This window comes from Octopus sinensis, linkage group LG2, assembly GCF_006345805.1.
Source record: "Octopus sinensis linkage group LG2, ASM634580v1, whole genome shotgun sequence".
NCBI lineage: Eukaryota > Metazoa > Mollusca > Cephalopoda > Octopoda > Octopodidae > Octopus > Octopus sinensis.
Genome location: NC_042998.1, coordinates 22,623,504 through 22,638,503, shown reverse-complemented (window position 1 = coordinate 22,638,503; position 15,000 = coordinate 22,623,504). Strand labels below are relative to the sequence as shown.

Sequence of the window (15,000 nt, the reverse complement as noted above, 5' to 3'; positions counted from 1 at the left end):
TCAAATGGAAAGTGATCAAGAAGTCAAAGATATATATAAATTTTAAGCCAAGAAGTTCAGACATTTTACAAAACCTCAAAAATCCTTATTTCTGCTTCAACATCAAAAATGAAGTCATTACAAGATACCCTCACATGGACAAGTACATACTAACCAACCAAGAAGCCCAGCCTCTGGCTTCCACACTACCATTGTGAACCACCTTACTGTGAAGGATACCTTTCATACATTGTTCTTTCTGTTTTTTTCACTTCCTCTTTCCCACTATATTCTTCTAAACATCAACCCTACCCTTTCTCATTTCTTCTGTTTGTTTTCTCTTCCTTTCTTGGATTTTATTTCCTCCCTTCCTTTTGACTTTTCAAATGTCCTTGTTACCAACTTTTTACCTTCTTACAACTTTGATCCGGAATACTTTTCATCCAAATACTACCACTACTTTCACTCTAAGAGCCTAAGAACATCAAACAATCATTTGATTACTCTCTTCCATTTCTTTTCAGACTAAATTTGATCATATTGTTTCTTCATGTCATTATCACACATAGCCCAAGGGAAATGATCCTAGCTAAGTAATTTACAGCATTAAGATCCTTGGGCCTTATACTTCTTCTTTAGAAATGAACTTTATCTCACATTTTCTTAGACTCTTTCCTCTAACATGAGATTCCATACAGTAACCATCTTAAATAATTACTTTATTATTTCAACAGTCCCAATCAGTATAGAACTTTTCTATAGACCTACTTATGATTAGTTTCTCAAATATAACAAATAACTTGGATATGAATAATTGTGTTATCCCCACTAAGAGCATGGGCCCTATAATTATTTCAACTAACAGAAAGCTTGAAAAGGACATGCACTTCATCATACTACTTTCCTCTTCATTCTTGGTTACTTTTGTATGTTTTGTTGACCGTACACAAGATAATGCTCTCAAGCTAAATGACTGAGATTTTTGTTTTGTTTGTTTTATGTATTTGTTATTTATTTACTTGTTTTTTTTTGTTATTATCTCTCTTCACAAGCTACAATGAACAACCACTCATACTATGTAATTAATTAATGTTATTAATTATGAATACGATCACTCATTACATTTCTATTGTCTTGTTGCTTGTTTAGTCATGGCTAAGAATTCATGCTAAAATTCTGCGGATGTCTAATCAAAAGAATTCTCTCTCTCTCCACCCCTGATTTCTCTCTCTCTCTCTCTCTCTCCCTTCACCTCACAACCTAATTACATACTTATCTCCTTAGGAACACTCAGTTATTAGATTTCTTCCTTAATATCTTCATTACTGATTCAAGTGTTAAGAATTGCTCTCATTTTCTCATTCACTTACAGCCTTATAGACTGCTTTGGTCAGGTTTAGTAAATTTTCATATAGTCCACACAGCATGGCCCCTAGTAATTACTTTTAAAAAGGGTATATGTTTCTCTTCCCTAGATGCTCCCATCTACCCTACTCCATCAACCACAATTTCCTATAAAGTTATCCTGATGTGTTCCCTGGAAAACTACTACCATCTTGAGCAGCTCCCTGGTGAAAAATGCTCTACAGGGATCCCATGTCTCCTTGCATTTATCTCTGCCACCCAAAGACATATTGACATACAGCCACAATGTATATCCATATGGACATATATTCACAATGTATACCATATTGTTGACACTTCTCTTTCACCTAGTGCAGTATCACACTGCACATGCCAGCACCACATAAAAGGCACCCATGTTGGCGCTCCATATAAAACATCCATACAGGTTCCACTTATTAAAAGCATCTGTGCTGGCACCATGTACTGAAGGTACTTGTGCCAGTTCCACATAAAAGGTGCCCATGTTGGCGCTCCATATAAAACATCCATACAGGTTCCACTTATTAAAAGCATCTGTGCTGGCACCATGTACTGAAGGTACTTGTGCCAGTTCCACATAAAAGGTGCCCATGTTGGCGCTCCATATAAAACATCCATACAGGTTCCACTTATTAAAAGCATCTGTGCTGGCACCATGTACTGAAGGTACTTGTGCCAGTTCCACATAAAAGGTGCCCATGTTGGCGCTCCATATAAAACATCCATACAGGTTCCACTTATTAAAAGCATCTGTGCTGGCACCATGTACTGAAGGTACTTGTGCCAGTTCCACATAAAAGGTGCCCATGTTGGCGCTCCATATAAAACATCCATACAGGTTCCACTTATTAAAAGCATCTGTGCTGGCACCATGTACTGAAGGTACTTGTGCCAGTTCCACATAAAAGGTGCCCATGTTGGCGCTCCATATAAAACATCCATACAGGTTCCACTTATTAAAAGCATCTGTGCTGGCACCATGTACTGAAGGTACTTGTGCCAGTTCCACATAAAAGGTGCCCATGCTGGTGTCACATAATAAGCACCCGGTACACTCTGTAAAGTGGTTGGCATTAGGAAGGGCATCAGCCATAGAAACCATTCCAAAACAGACAACTGGAACCCGGTGCAGCCCTCTGGCTTGCCAGCTCCTGTCAAATCATCCAACCCAAACATAGCAAGAAAACAGATTTGCCGAACCCCTAAGTTACAGGGAAGTACACACACCAGCATTGGTTGTCAAGTAATGTTGGGGGGGACAAACACAGACATACAACCATATACACACACATACATACATATATACGACGGGCTTCTTTCAGTTTCCATCTACCAAATCCACTCACAAGGCTTTGGTCAGCCCGAGGCTATAATAGAAGACACTTGCCCAAGGTGCCACGCAGTGGGATTAAACCCAGAACCATGTGGTTCGTAAGCAAGTTACTTACCACACAGCCACTCCTATGCCTAGAAATGGTAACGAAAATGATCTTCATTTTCATTATATGCTCTGTAAATGAGAATATGAGCTGATAAGAATAAAAATATCATTCAATATCTTTCACATGTTTTCCCATGCAATCTGGCTTAGAGAGGTCTTCTCCGACACAACATCTTGCCAGCTGTTGCAGTCCTTTATCAGTTTCTTGAAATCATCTTTCACCACTTCTCCCTATGTCTTTGTTGATCCTTTCTCAAACAAATTCCTTCCATTTGGATCGTTTAACATTCTTCACTCCACAATCGTCCTCCATACCAGCTGTCTTCTCTCTGGTACACTGCCTCTGATATGGCAGCGAGCTGGCAGAAACGTTAGCATGCTGGGCGAAATGTTTTGTGGTATTTCATCCGCTGCTCGTTCTGAGTTCAAATTCTGCCGAGGTCAACTTTGCCTTTCATCCTTTCGGGGTCGATTAAATAAGTACCAGAGTTACACACTGGGGTTGATATAATCGACTAATCCATTTGTCTGTCCTTGTTTGTCCTCTCTGTGTTTAGCCCCTTGTGGGTAGTAAAGAAATAAGTATTTCGTCTGCCGCTATGTTCTGAGTTCAAATTCCGCCAAGGTCAACTTTGCCTTTCATCCTTTCGGGGTCGATTAAATAAGTACCAGTTATGCACTGGGGTTGATATAATCGACTAATCCGTTTGTCTGTCCTTGTTTGTCCTCTCTGTGTTTAGCCCCTTGTGGGTAGTAAAGAAATAGGTACATTGCCTCTGATTCTTCTTGTACCCATTTTTCTTTCTCAGTTCATTTGTACCCAGTCATTCATGTGCACCAACATTACTCCTCCAGTGGACCATGTCTGCTTTTTTCTTCCCAACTTCCACACATCCAGGACATAGGACATTCAACACAGCATTTTGGTACTATACAACATTACACTTCATACCGAAGGCATCATACAACCTGCCCTCTTAATCCAAAGAGGGATCTCCTCTGTTGGCAACAGAGGAAAAGCTCCCTGAATTTTTTTCCATTCAGTTCTTACTCTGGCAACTATCCTTTTGCATCCTTTTTCTACTGTTAATTAAATCCCAATAGTAACAAAAGCTATCATCTACTTCAAAAAATATATATAAACTGCGAGGTAATTTAAAGTAGTTAAAATACGTTGTAGCTGATGCAGTTTATTAATTGAACAAATCGAAATAAGTGTTCACCTATAGGCAACACACCCTCCGTTTTACTTTGAAGTGCAGCAATAAAATAATTATATCCATTGATCTATTGCTTTCCCATTTTATTAGTAAAATCCAGCTGCTGTGATTGCATAGTATAAGCAATTCTGCACAACAAAGAAATCTTAACCCTGAACAAAAGCATAAAATATGCTGACTCAGTAAAATATTTGTTGCATCCATCTTTCCAATTTAAGCACTTCAATAAATAAATGTGTGTGAGTGTGTGTTTGTGTGTGTGTATAATACAAACTAAAACTGCTAAACATGTTGCCAAATCTATATTAAAGATATTGAATTTTTCTTTTTAACATTGAGTGCAACAAAATTTTAAAGATGTCATAACATTTACTTTTTTGTAAAGAAAAGAAAGGACTTTTATAGGAAATATTTTGTTTATAAACTGCTAAGTTAGTCATCCTCTATTTTATGGTATGAACTATGAATCCTTATACTTCTTAGTGAATTTCTTACCAAAGTTAAGTTTTGGAAATTAATAAAAATGAAAATACCCACATACTGGAAATGACTCAACAAAAGAAAAAAAAATCCTACATTCTCTTTCTCTCTTTTACTTGTTTCTGTCATTTGACTGCGGCCGTGCTGGAGCACCTCCTTTAGTTGAACAAATCGACCCCAGGATTTGTAAGCCTAGTACTTATTCTATCGGTCTCTTTTGCCGAACTGCTAAGTTACGATGACGTAAACACACCAGCATCGGTTGTCAAGCGATGTTGCTGGGGACAAACGCACACACATATATATATATGTATATACAACGGGCTTCTTTCAGTTTCTGTCTACCAAATCCACTCACAAGGCTTTGGTCGGACTGAGGCTATAGTAGAAGACACTTGCCCAAGGTGCCACGCAGTGGAAGCCATGTGGTTGGTAAGCAAGCTACTTACCACACAGCCACTCCTGCACCTATGTTACATAAACAGTAATAACAGAAGATTAAATTAACTAAATCTAGTTTTCTTTTTTCATACTCACACAAGTTTTACTACAGAAATAAACGTCCACTTAAGTATAATAGGTTCACAAGACAAAATCAGCTAAACCATTGAACTTATTGTCATTTTGTCATTAAGAACATTTAGTTATAATGTGATATTGTCTATTAATATATTATCTACTTAATAGAAAGTAATTTGCAGCTTTTCTATATTCTTTACAGAATATACAAATATCTAATGAAGTTTGCAATACAAATCTATACACATAGGCGCAGGAGTGGCTGTGTGGTAAGTAGATTGCTTGCCAACCACATGGTTCCAGGTTCAGTCCCATTGCATGGCACCTTGGACAAGTGTCTTCTACTATAGCCTTGGGCCGACCAAAGCCTTGTGAGTAGGTTTGGCAGATGGAAACTGAAAGAAGCCCATCGTATATATGTATATATATGTATGTGCGTGTGTGTTTGTGTGTCTGTGTTTGTCCCCCTAGCATTGCTTGACAACCGATGCTGGTGTGTTTATGTCCCCGCCACTTAGTGGTTCGGCAAAAGAGACCGATAGAATAAGTACTGGGCTTACAAAGAATAAGTCCCGGGGTTGAGTTGCTCGATTAAAAGGTGGTGCTCCAGCATGGCCGCAGTCAAATGACTGAAACAAGTAAAAGAGTAAAGAGTATATAAAGCTGAAGTTGTCTCTGTGTGTGTGGCAGGTTTGGTAGCCTTCAACTAACACTATTTCCTCTGAGACCCTGCGGTGCAAGTTGACCAAAATTGAGAGTATGGTAGAAGAAGGCTTGCTCTTCATTCCGTAGAAGAAGAAATTCAAATCGGACCGTGTTAACACCAAAAAGGTGCTTTTTTTCTATGAAAATCCCTATTTTTTTACGATTTTTTGACTGCTGTGTCGCCATTTTTCGGTGCATTTCAACCAGAAAAATGTTCACTTAACCCTTTAGTGTTTAAACTGGCTATATCTGGCCCAAATAGTCTACTCATTTTATGCTCAAACTGGCCAGAACCAGTATCTCACACCTACCCTGCAATGTCATTCTAAAAATAAACAATTACATCTTTCAAATCTTGAAGCTACAAGATAATACCAGGTTAATTTTTTAAAATGTAAATGAATAAGGATTATTTCTGACATATTAATTTGAACGCTAAAGGGTTAAAGAGAATAACAAGCTACATAATGCAAAATTTTTATTTTTCAAAAAAGATTGAAACTATGTCAAAACTTTGTTAACGCAACATCAAAGTGCGCCGTTTTAAGCGCAACTAAAAAACAAACCCGAGCATCGCCGGGCTATACTGCTAGTATCTAATAAAGTTTGCTATCTATACTGTATCTTTCTTCTTCTCCTTTTTTACACAAAGGTAACAGTGTTGTGCTTGCAAACAGTTTATGCACAGCAAATAAAACATTCAACAAATTGCGTAGCGACCAACTGCTTTTCATAGTGAATTCAATCTCTACATGGTAAGCTATTGTTGTTGAACAGTCTTCTGTCTTTTCTGCTCAAGCATACCTATGACACCATCAGAGCTGCTACATGTTTGAGCAACACGTAAATCATCTTTGACCCAAAATAAGAAATACTTTAGAAGATACAGGCAGTGTTTGGCAGTGTGAGGATCAGTGAGACAATCACAGAATGCTGCACACATTTGGTCAGACAGTCTCTTTACGCTCTTACTCGTTTCAGTCATTTGACTGTGGCCATGCTGGAGCACTGCCTTTTTCAGTCGAGAAAGTCGATAAGTAAGATATTTAAAATTCTATCTTCTTACATAATAATAAATATATTTTACTAAAAACAAGAGTGGTTTTGTGGGTGTTCAACTCCAGATCAGCTCTGAACAGGAAGACCTGTCATGACAAGTGACCTAGTGATGATAATTTCATCTCATTTTCAGGCATAGTATATCAAGGACTACATTATCCTATGAACCGGTCTGTTTTTGTTAAGATGATTGAGTGTCATTTGTAGGGGCTGTAATATAAAAGTTACCTCATTGACTCAAGGCCAATTTTCATAGGACAGGGCTAAAGTTGACTCTACTATTGCATGGGCCAAAAAGTCTTTTCAGATTTTTTCAACACTAAATTTCAAGCACTCTGATAAGTAGAGGGTGAAGTAATGAATGGTCACTTGTGCATGTGCATACTTGACACTTCAATGTAATTTGACACAAATTTGTGACAAGACAGAGCTGTATTCTATGTGCTTGGGATCACTCTGAAAATGGAGAGCCAAAGCAAACATTATCAACACTTCATTTTTTTTTGTTTTATTTTTAATTGTGAAAAAGGAAGAAAGCATGAGAAAAGTCTGTATGCTGTGTATGGAAAGGATGATGTTACAGAATGTGTGTGCCAAAAGTGGTTTTCAAGATTTTAATCAGGGAATCTTTTGGTTCAAAATGCACCTCACTCTGGCCACCCCTGTAAGATTTAACAGCAACAAAATAAAATGATTCAGGCATTCTCCAAATATTCAAACCAAGTGTTGAAAACCATCTGCATCAACTTGATTGCGTCAGTAGGTTTGATGTTTGGGTCTCACATCAGTTGAATGAGGCTAACCTCAAACAACAGATTTCCATCCGTGATTTGTTGCAGAAATGCGAATGGTGACAGGGGATGAATAGTGGATCATCTATGATGTTGAGAAGTGTAAACAATCATGGGGGAAGCACAGCAAGGCACCACAAACAACGTCCAGAGCAGGACTTCACCCAAAGGTTATGCTTTCAATTTGGTGGGATTGAAGGGGTATTCAAACTGGCTAGATCCAGCCTCTCATGCCTAACCTACAATGTCATTCTGAAACTAAATCCCCAAACCATCGAAATCTCAAAACTATGTAATGTATGATTAATTCAAAATAGTACTCTCTTTTTACTCTTTTACTTGCTTCAGTCATTTGACTGTGACCATGCTGGAGCACCGCCTTTAGTCAAATAAATCTACCCCAGCACTTATTCTTTGTAAGCCTAGTACTTATTCTATCAGTCTCTTTTACCGAACTGCTAAGTTATGAGGGCATAAACACACCAGCATTGGTTGTTAAGCAATGTTGGAGAGACAAACACACACACACACAAATATATATATATGTGCATATATACGACGGGCTTCTTTCAGTTTCCCCCTACCAAATCCACTCACAAGGCTTTGGTCGGCCCAAGGCTATAGTAGAAGACACTTGCCCAAGGTGCCACGCGGTGGGACTGAACCCAGAACCGAGTGGTTCGTAAGCAAGTTACTTACCACACAGTCACTTCTAATGAATAATTACATTTGACACTAATCTGAATCCTAGAGTTAACATTTGTTGTTCTATCATCTTATCTATTTCCATTTCCTTAGACATCAAATATATAGACTTTCTGTTGTTTTTATTATTTTTTTTTTTTTACTCAAAACACAACATAAGTTTGTAGAATTTGATTAGTTGAACAGATTTTAGTATATTACTGACATTATTAAGCATAGGTTACCATAAACAAACAGACCTAGAATCAAAGTATTCTAGCCATGGTTATCCTGTCTTTTAGGGGTGTGTAGGATTAGAGTATCAAATATATCCTGTCCTTAAGATGGTAGAGTGAGATGTGAGGAAGGTTTGTCAGATATTTCAATCAGATCAAGCGGTCACACTTTATCGGTTTGTTACTGCTACTATTATATGAACAGATGAATAACAAAGTCACCTCAGGTGGCACAATTAGTAATGAAACAAACACTCAGTCAATATTTTTAATTAACTTAAATTTTGGAGTTGTCTCCCTTGCTTTATTTAAAAAAAAAAGAACAAAATTAATCATTAAACTAACGGGATTTTTTCCCTTCACACTATATACTCTTTTACTCTTTTACTTGCTTCAGTCATTTGACTGCGGCCATGCTGGAGCACCACCTTTAGTCGAGCAAATCAACCCCAGGACTTATTCTTTGGAAGCCTAGTACTTATTCTATCAGTCTCTTTTGCCAAATCGCTAAGTTACGGGGATGTAAACATACCAGCATCGGTTGTCAAGCGATGTTGGGTGGACAATCACAGACACACAAACACATACAGACGTACATATATATATATACATACATATATACAATGGGCTTCTTTCAGTTTCCATCTACCAAATCCACTCACCAGGTTTTGGTCGACCCGAGGCTATAGCAAAAGACACTTGCCCAAGGTGCCACGCAGTGGGAATGAACCCGGAACCATGTGGTTGGTAAGCAAGCTACTTACCACACTTAATAAAAAATTTCTTGGCTCACTCACTATATTAAACACGTTAGCCACAATTTCCTTATACATTTATGTCGTCCCTCCAGTCACTCAGCCATCTCCACCACTCTCAATCAAACGAAAGTTGCTAACGAATTTTTTTCGGCTAAACACGGGTATACTGTAACAAATCTGGAAATCTTAGGTTATGATGCTCCCAGGACAAGTGATTCGAAATTACCTCAACCAAAAATTGAAACTTTTTTTAGTTTTGTCCAACCAAGGCCATATAGCATTCCTGTTCTTCACTCCTGCTCCAGAGCGTCGGCTGCAGGGTCACTCCGAAAAGCTCTATCTGGGACGATCTCATCTCAATCGAAGGAGAGGGGCTTTCTCCGTCCGGGTAGCGGATCCGTGGAATAAGCTGCCGGACGAGATAGTGAAGATGCTGACGACCTCTCGGTTCAAAGTCTCCCTTGACCACAAGTGGCCTGAACTCTTTACATGAACACCATCCTGTACATAACTCCATGTCCCCCTACATAGCCTTGCTTTTTGAGTCAAAAAATTAACTAACTAACTAACATTTCAGTTAAAGATATTTTCATAACAACTACTCATCATTATGAGAAATTTACCAATGTCTCAACAGTGTTTTCCATTAAGCCTTAATACTGTTTTTATTATTGTCTTCATATCAGTTTAGTTTTCATATCAGCCATGACTGAACAGATCTATGATCAAAGCCATTCCTGTGGTAATGCATCCTTCATTCTCTAATTTCAGATTGTAGGGTGTGATTTGTGACAGATTTCACTGTTGTTTCTGGTAGGTTTTAGAACCACGAAAAAGCTCCCGTGGTGGTTTGTTTGATATTGATTTCTAACATTGGCACACAAACCACGTACATAATGTAGGAAGGTACAGATGTTTAATCCGAAAGCAGTATAGTGCTGACACTTATTTGGTAAGACTCTGAACAAACGAAACTGGCGGGATTTGAACACTAGATATAAAACGTCGTGGATTAGATACCTATTTCTTTACTACCCACAAGGGGCTAAACACAAAGAGGGCAAACAAGGACAGACAAACGGATTAAGTCGATTATATGAAACCCCAGTGCGTAACTGGTACTTATGTAATCGACTCCGAAAGGATGAAAGGCAAAGTCGACCTCGGCGGAATTTGAACTCAGGACGTAACGGCAGACGAAATACCTATTTCTTTACTACCCACAAGGGGCTAAACACAAAGAGGGCAAACAAGGACAGACAAACGGATTAAGTCGATTATATGAAACCCCAGTGCGTAACTGGTACTTATTTAATCGACCCCGAAAGGATGAAAGGCAAAGTCGACCTCGGCGGAATTTGACCGAAATGTAATTGTGTTCGGCGCTCGACCGTCTCAGCTATTCTCCGTCTTCTCTACCTTTCCATGAGCGCCAAATATTAAAACTAGAGAGAGAGAGAGAGAGAAGGGGGAAATGGTGGGGGAGTAAATTTGGAAATCTTGTAGTTAACAGTCATATAAGAAGCACTAAAGAAAATGTAGCAGCAAGCTGAAATGGTATCAAATAAAATAAGAAAAAAAAATCAATAATAATTACGGTTGCATGTTGTGACGTTGAAAAATATATGAGGAAGAAATGTTGCAGTGAAATAAGACCATCATAAAATTTCAGTAAACATGTCAAATAACTGCTTTTATGAAATATTAAAAGTAAACTGAAAAACCATAACAATTGACACAACTGCAACGACAGCGCATTTACCACTGACACTCAATTTGCGAGAAATAGCAACTAAATCTCTCTTGAAACACACCTTGCAATTTATAAAAAAATAAAAAAATTATGGATATATAGTAAGTATTTAGTAAGTATATCTAAGGCTGAATTATCCTTGTGTATGAAATAAGACGGAACGGTCATTGCCGGAACGTCTTTGATCATCATTGGTCCTCTTGACCAGGTCTGGTCTCAGACTGAACAACAAATAGATTAACCATGTAGCTATCCGAGTTTAAAGGCAGAAACAAAAATTGTAGATACATCAAAACTATAACAATTAGGTGGCATCTCTCTTTTGGATAAAAACTAAGCACTTCCAAAAATAAATCGATTAAAAACATGCCTTAATATCGAAGCAACAGTTTAAAATGGAATTGATCGCGTACGAGTGTGCTTGAGTGTACTTCTATACGTCTGTATGTGTTACATCAGTGTAAGAGAAACACAAGCGCGAGTGCAGAATCTATCTATAATAATTAAATCTTTCATGCCAAACCTCTAAGTGGTCACTCGATCTGCTAGAAATAACAGGCGAATTTCACATCTCAAATCACATCTTGCCATCTTAAAGAAGCAAAAAGACTTGTAGTCCTAGTAATATTAGTACTGGGAAAAAAACCCCAAAAGAATCTTTTTTTTTAAACGTTAAGGTGGAAGTGGGGATGCCTTTGATGATAATTATTCTCATTAAGATCAGATCAAAGGTTAAGCATAAACTTTTCCTTTTCATAATTTTGTGTTTTGTAAGCTACTCTACAGTAGCACAGCTCATGTATCGTTTATTGTCGAAGAGCCACTTAGACGAGACTAGATCCAAGTTAAGGTGCACGTAAATACAAATACCTGCGTGAGACTGACATATCAAACAGGTGTATTGACGATTCCAAGTCTACGGAACTGTTTCACTGTAATTATCGAAAATTCCATAAAGAAACAATAATGACAGGTGTCAAACTGAGTTTATTGTTCGTATATTCTAGGAGAGAAATTTAGGAAATTAAATTCTAACCTGTAAATTGTACACATACACAGGATAAACACAAAACTATATAATGTACTTTTAACACACACGTTTATATAGTCTTTATCAGGAATGTATAATCCAAAAAAAAAACCTAGTTTTGAGTGTTAAAGACGATCATACTTTTAAAACACTAATAATGATAGTAATTGCTTCTAAAAAAAAGTGACTACAAACTTGTTCTTTTTATTTTTTTAAACCCTAAATCGAATACACCAAATATATACCAAATATCATGAGAGATATTGCAATATTTACTATACAAAATGTGAAATTCTTACTTTAATAGATAAATATTCTGTTGTTATTTGATAAATATAATAGATAAATATACTGTTGAGTGAGATTTCGTGGTTATTTTGCTGGGTTTTTTCCTTTTTTTTCTGGAATTACCATTTTAATGATGATTCTGACTCTATGATTCTCATAATTAAGAGACGATTGTTGTCAAAACAGTACATTTAAGGATGATAATCGCATTTAAGGATGATAATCAAGACAAGTCGAAATATCTTCCTAGGTTGATAATACATAAGAAATACTAAATATACAAAAAATCAGGAAAAATATATTTTAAAAAAAGACCGAGGGGGAAAAAAAAATATTATTGTGTAGCGTAAATTCGTCGAGCTATCATCATCAACATAGTCGAATGCGAGTATGAGAGATATAGACTCGCACACGTCTCTTTCTAAAACAAGCAGACACACCAGACCAATGTTAAGACACTAATAAAGGTATTCAGGAATTGGACAGTTTACAAATTATATCTAAATAAGGGAAACTGAGTGAAACAAATAACAGAAACTTACCATAAAATAGCGTCTGTTTCCGCAGGAAGTAAATCATCTAATTCAAGGGCAGTAACTCTTAACACAACTTCCTTTTTTCTTTTAATATCTTTCGCCAGATAGTATTTAATTCTTTTATTATTTTCCTGGTTTGACTTGGTGGTGGACGGCAGGCATTTTGGCCGGGGGGAATACTTTTCGGGTTTTAGTTAATTGTATCGACCCTCGTAAGATATTCCAGTCGAGTAATTATTTTAACGATATTTTGTTTCCTGAAGCTCTGGTTATTTGATCAGGAAGGAACATAACGTAAATTACACCGCTTTTTTTGGACCGGTGTAAACATAAACAAAGACACGGGTTACTTGCACACATATATACATGCATATACACGCATACATGTATGCATGCATACATACATACATACACACATACATACATATACGCACACATACACACTCACATACCTACATGCATATACTCATATGTACACACTTATATGTATATATATATATATATGTATATTCTCTTTTACTCGTTTCAGCCATGCGGCTGTGGTCATGCTGGAGCACCATCGTGGTCTTTCTGACTTCTGACTTCCTCAGTCTGGGTGTTTCACGTTACCACTCCTGTATGTCCCACCTGTTGGTACATTTGGTGTATAAGCGAGTTTGATTCCACTGCCCTCGTCTGTACCTTATCTTGGGATGTTGGTTCATCCGGTATTGTGGAAAGAAGGATGTCTAGTCCCTTTTCGAAGACATCTACTTCCACATACGTAAATTTCTTAATATTTGTGGCAGGGCATTGAAGAGCTGTGGGCCTTTGAACCCTAAACTATTGCAGTACCTGGTCCTGAATTTAGATGGAGTGGATGGTACCTTTGGTACAATACATTGGCGGCCAGTTCTGGCATTTGTATAACACTCAATACCAAAGTTAGGTACTAGCCCTTCTAAGATTTTCCATATATATATTATTGCATATTTCTCACGCCTTCGCTCCAGGAAGAAAGGCTGTAATTTTCTTAGCCTATCCCTGTAGTTCATCCGCTGCACTGCTTCAATTTTTTCAGTGTAGTGGCGTTGGACTGCTTCAAGCTCTGCTGTTAGTTTGGCACTATGTGGTGACCATAACTGGGAGCAGTAGTCCAGGTGGCTGAGAACAAAGGCTCTCCACAGGGTCTTGAAAGACCTCACTATCCATCCTACCAGTTGTCTGCACTTTGCTGCCATCTTGCTAATATGCATATAAAATGATGCGTCATCGCACATACTGATCCCCAAGTCTTTCACTGCCTGATTGTAGTACCTTCGGGTCCTGCAAATGTAGACTGAACTGTATTCGTGAGTTGATACGAGGGACGTTCAATAAGTAATGCTCCTGATCCACTTACAGTTGGTTGATCTAGCTGAAATTTTGCATGTGCAATTATTAATATCTCTATAGATTAAGTGGCAAATTACAGCTCTGAGCTAATTGTTTCTGATTTACAGGTGTTTGAACAGAGTCAAGTGTGAAATGGAGCCAGTTGAGTGTCGAGCAGTGATCCGGTTTTTGTATTTGAAAAGACGCACACCACGGGAGACTTTTGATGAAATTAAAGTAACTTATGGTGACGATGACCTTGTAAAACGCTGGCATCGTGAATTTAAACATGGTCGGAACTCTGTGGAAACAGCTCCCAGATCTGGTTGCCCCCTTCTGCCATTGATGAGGCATCTGTCCGTCAAGTTGAGGCTGCCATTTTGGAAGATCGATGCATAACTATTCGCCAAATAGCCCATGAGGTCAAGATTAGTACCGGGTCTGTGGAAACTATCATTCATGACCATTTGCATATGCAAAAGGTGTCTGCCAGATGGATTCCCAGGTTGCTCACACCTTTCCAGAAGCAAGAACGCGTCGAGTGCTCGAGGATGAATTTGGAGATGTGCCAAGAAGATGAGTCAACATTTTTCAAAAGACTGATTACACAGGATGAAACCTGGGTCCATCACTATGATTCAGAGACCAAAGCCCAGTCAATGCAGTGGAAGCACCGTGACTCACCGCCTCCAAAGAAGGCAAGGGTGCAGCCCTCCGCTGACAAGGTCATGCTCACAGTCTTCTGAGACCAGGACGGAGTAGTGATGACAGATTTCCTGGCA

The 15,000-nt window shown here is 38.1% G+C and overlaps 1 protein-coding gene across 6 annotated transcripts in view; it reads right to left on the bottom strand.

The window, feature by feature from the left end:
• The window catches only part of LOC115223641 (A-agglutinin anchorage subunit), a 220,059-nt gene that overhangs the window by 184,804 nt on the left and 20,255 nt on the right, over positions 1-15,000 (bottom strand). Inside the window, exon 1 of one of the 6 annotated variants that reach the window (XM_029794333.2) lies at positions 12,872-13,020. The exons of 1 other annotated variant lie outside the window; for it this stretch is intronic. The gene's annotated coding sequence lies outside the window, so the exon portion shown is untranslated. Of the gene's footprint in view, positions 1-10,855; positions 10,879-12,871; positions 13,021-15,000 lie in introns of those variants that run through there. 4 more of the 6 variants (XM_029794338.2, XM_029794314.2, XM_029794327.2 and 1 more) reach the window with 4 other exon arrangements.